Below are 4,766 nucleotides of genomic sequence, written 5' to 3' on the forward strand. Positions count from 1 at the left end.
AGAAGAAGAAGAAGAAGAAGAAGAAGAAGAAGAAGAAGAAGAAGAAGAAGAAGAAGAAGAAGAAGAAGAAGAAGAAGAAGAAGAAGAAGGTGAAATGAAATCTGAACAAGCAAAAACAAAATGCAGCCACCAAAATCAAACTAGGAAGAGAAACTACATAAAGGAACTATCACTTATACAATACTTTTTCGAACTATTGATTGCTGCATTACAAATTATCCCAAATTTCATGGCTTGCTCAAGATTCCGTGGGCTAGTAAGTTGGGTAGTGTCGTCTGGAAGACTGTACCGCCAGTCTTTCCTGGAGTCACTCACACGTCTGTGTCATCTAGAGCCCTATATGAGATGGGCAGCTGCTGATGGCCCCACCAACAGGTCTGGCCTTTGGCCTGCTGGACGTAGGCAGGCTGCTGGCTGAACCATCCCTCCTGCATGAAGCTTCTCCATTGGGCTAGCTCAGGCTTGTTCACCTCCAAGTCTCAGGGTTACAGCCCCAGCCAACAGGGATAATACCTTTGCACAAGCACTTTTCAAGCCTCTGCTTGCACCACATTTGCTAATGTCCCATTGGCCAAACCTAGGTTCAGGGAGTGGAGGAAAAAAACCTGATGTGAAACACAGAAAAGTCACATTGGAAAAGAAGTTTTCACTGGGAAAAATTATCATAGCCATCTTTGTAAACAAGTTCCCACTCTTACCAGTCTATCCAATATATATTTTATTTGGTAAATATCATGTACCATATGCTAGGCCCTCAGTGTAAAGAGAAAGCAAGCATATTTTTAGCCTCAACAATGTCCAACTTAATGAAGAACAAAGACAACTAAACTAGAATCCCAATGCTTTACAATTGGAGTCAAAACATAGTCAGGGAGCCTGGGCATGGTGGTGTGTGCCTGTAATCCCAGCGCTTGGGAGGCTGAAAACAGGAGGATCACTACAAGTCTGATCTGTGTAGTGAGATTCTGTAGATCCTGCAGACCCTGTCCTAAATTCATAAAATAAAATAAAACAAAGTTAGAGAATATTATGCAACAGAAGGATATATGATTTACAAGGAGTGAGGAACAGGAAAAACCCTAAGAAAGGTCTTGAGACTTAAAAGGCAAAAGAGAGAGGAGGAAGAAGCAGCAAACCCTAAAAAATAAAGAACTAGCCTTCAAGTATGGAATCACATGATCAAGATGGAAGCCTGAAGTCACGCAGAACCGAAGAAACATACCAACACCAATTTACATAAAGTTCTTTGATCTCTTAAAAATCTCATCAGATTACATTCTCCATAAAAGGTCCTTTGTAGAAGTGATTTACTTAGAGAAAATTGTGGACAGTGGCTTTGGGTCAGGAGCATAGTCTTTCCCATTCATTCTCAGCAATACAAACTGTGTTATTTCTGGGACAAAAGCTAAGCTAGGCAGCACAACTGAAATTCTCTACAGTGCAAAAGAGGAATGAGGATGAAAGTATAACAGTGATACAGAGTACCTAATTAGTGTTCCATAAATGACTGGAGATTTTTTAAAATATGGGTTGAGCTTGTGGCTCAGTGGTAGAACCCTTCTTCATTTAAGACCCTATGTTCTACCTTTAGAACTGCTAAGAAAAAAATATTTTAATGTTTAGAAGGGAGTATACATATTTTATAGCTATCTGTGTTTACCTCTAAGGATCGCATCCTCAAAGAAGGAAAAACACTCCCAGTTTCCTACTTGTTTTATATCGTTTGAATATTTTACAATCAGTCGGTATCACTTTCGGAAGTTTAAAAACGTTGAAAAAACAGCTAAAAGTCTAATACATTTCCAGCTGATGCTACTCTTCCTGCTGCTTGCTGCTTGCTGCCAACTCTTTTTGAATACTTAGTATATACTAAGCATTTTATAAGTATTTATTATACAATTGTACCTTATAATATCTCTGAGTTAGCTACAATCATTTACTTTACAGATTAGAAAACTGGGACCCAGCTAGATTACATACTGTAACTTGCCCAGGGAGACATAGCTACAAAACATCAGAGTAAGAATTTCACTAAATTGTTTGGCTTGGAGTAGATTCATAACCATTGTCAGCAGGAGAAAGAGCACATAGTCCTGGAAGAACAAAGAACAAAGGCCCAAAACAGTAAATATATCTTCTTCAAAGCTTCATATTTTACACTGAAACTTCACTGTAAATTGTTTTCTGATCCATAGCAATGCACATTTGTTTTAAAATAAAATAATACAAACTATTTCCTATCAGCCAAACAAATCCTTCAGAAGGATACCTGTGTTTATCCTGAGCCATTACCTGTCTTGAATATTCCATGGTATATATCCAGGGAATTGTTTTCCTGGCATTGAGAAAGACAGACAAAACCAGTTTGGCATCTCTGACCTTCCTTGATCCATGAATGAAGTCAGAATATTTTTCAGAGTTCCTGGGAGCAGTCAGATGTCAGTTAATTCTAGTCTCTATCTTGCTAGTTCTTCCTCTTACATGAGCACATGAAATGTCCTATTTGGTGACAGATGACAGAACCCTATACCTACTACCTGAGTGTGACATTCCTATGGTTATTTCAAACTGTCCCTGACTGGGTCAACTCCTTAAATCCCACAGCCCACTTTCTAGGAATACATACATGATGACTGTGGCAATGATACATCGTGATCCAACAGGGACTTGAAGGCATTAATAAGTGCAAAAATGTGTCCATAAAAACTTTGGAAGTAGTGACAATGGTTGCACAATATTGTGAAAGCCACTTAAAATAATTAAAACTCAATTGGATATGGTGCAACATGCCTACAGTCCCAGGATCTGGGACCCTGAGGAGGGAGGATCACTGTGAGCTTGAGTCTAGACTACATAGTGAGTTCAAGGCCAGCCTACAAGTATATAGTGAGACCTATCTCAAGAAACCAAAAGTAAGTAAGTAAATAAATAAATACCCTTAAATTGGAAAATTCATATATGTATAATATTTTGCCATGGTAAAAATAGTTTATGCACAAATATTTGGTTCCAACTTTAAACTTATTAACTACATTCTGGTGGGTGGAGCTACAAGCCAAGGAAATAGTAAATCAAATTCTGTTATGCCCTCACTAAAACCCCTTCAAGGGCTCCTCATGCTGTCAGGATAAACCAAAAGCTTTAATGGGCTTAGGAGGCTGTGTGTAGCCATCTTTCCAACCTCATTTGTATTATTTCCCTCTTCACTCTTTTTGTCGCAGCCACCTCACCCTTTTTCCTTTTCCTTTGAGCATGGAAAGCTCTTTTCTACCTCAGAGTCTTTGCACAACATTTTCTCCATGGCTTAAGATGGTTTTCCACCCCTCTATCCCTGACTAATTCAATCCAAGTGTTATATCCCCAGAAAAGCACCCCCACCCACATTCTGTATCAGGTTCCACATTATATATGCATACAGAACCACATATCTTATGCTAGCTGCAAATTACAGGAGTCCCACCTGCACCACACAAACAGAAGCTTGCACAAAATCAAAGTTGATTTCTCTCTTGTGTTCAGAAGTCCTTGGTTTCATACTGCCTGGGACATTTTGACTTTGAGCCTGTTGCACTAATCACTTAACTTTTATTGCCATGGTCTCCTGGAATATTGCAGCTAGAACTCTAGCCCTTGTATCTACAAATGGGAAGAAGATAGAAAAAAAGAGCCAGACCCTCCCAATTGCCCCCATTTCGTAGAATATGGACAGGTTACTTCTTCATAGGTCTGGTCGGCCAGAATTTAGTCAAAAGGTTACATCTAACTGCAGGAAGGCAGCTAAGGGTAGTCTTCATTGTAACCATGTATCTACCTAGAAATTGAAATTTTCTGCTATTCAGAAGTAAAGAGAGTATTCAATCCCCAGCAGTGCAAAAAGAAAAGGAAGAAGAAAAAAAAGCCAGGCATGGTGGTGCACCCCTATAATTCCAGTGGAGTCAGAGGCAGGGAAATCACTGAGTTTGATGCCAGATGAGATACACAGTGAAACCCCATAGCAAACAACAAACAAAAAGGGCTGAGGAGATAGCTCAGTGGTCTAAGCGCCTGCCTAGCAAACACAAGGACCCAGGTTTGATCCCTGGTACTGTATGCTATGCCCATCCCAGAATCCTTGGTGTGCTGTGCCAGCCCTGAAACTGAACGTGGTGGCACATGCCTATAATCCCAGCCCTGGGGGACTAAAGGAAACAACGACTGGGAGGGGGCTACAGGACCATGGGCCTTATGACCATACTGAAGAAGATGAAGCAGAAAGTACAGGAACTGAGACTGCTGATGCTTGGCCTGGACAATGCTGGCAAAACCACCATTCTCAAGAAATTCAGCGGGGAAGATATGGACACCATCTCTCCAGCGCTTGGCTTCAACATCAAAACCTTGGAGCACCGAGGGTTCAAATTGAATGTCTGGGACATGAGTGGTCAGAAGTCACTGCGCTCCTACTGGCAGAACTACTTCGAGAGCACTGATGGCCTCATCTGGGTGGTGAACAGCACTGACTGGCAGCCCCTGCAGGACTGTGCCAGGGAGTTGCAGGGCCTGCTTGTGGAGGGGCACCTAGCTGGAGCCACCCTCCTCATCTTCACCAACAAGCAGGACCTGCCAGGAGCACAGTCCTCTAACGCCATTCAAGAGGCCCTGGAGTTGGATTCCATCTGCAGCCACCATGGTACATCCAGGACTTCAGCGCTGTCACTGGGGAGAATCTGCTACAGGGTATCAACTGGCTCCTGGATATCTCCAGTCTCATCTTCACAGCCAAATGA

The 4,766-nt window shown here is 41.6% G+C and overlaps 1 pseudogene; it reads left to right on the forward strand.

Annotated features, from left to right (window-relative positions):
• The first annotated feature begins 4,215 nt into the window (after positions 1-4,215).
• Positions 4,216-4,766, forward strand: LOC101564338 (annotated as a pseudogene).

The sequence above is a fragment of the Octodon degus genome, unplaced genomic scaffold (genome assembly GCF_000260255.1).
Source record: "Octodon degus isolate 3935 unplaced genomic scaffold, OctDeg1.0 scaffold00072, whole genome shotgun sequence".
Classification (NCBI taxonomy): Eukaryota; Metazoa; Chordata; class Mammalia; order Rodentia; family Octodontidae; genus Octodon; species Octodon degus.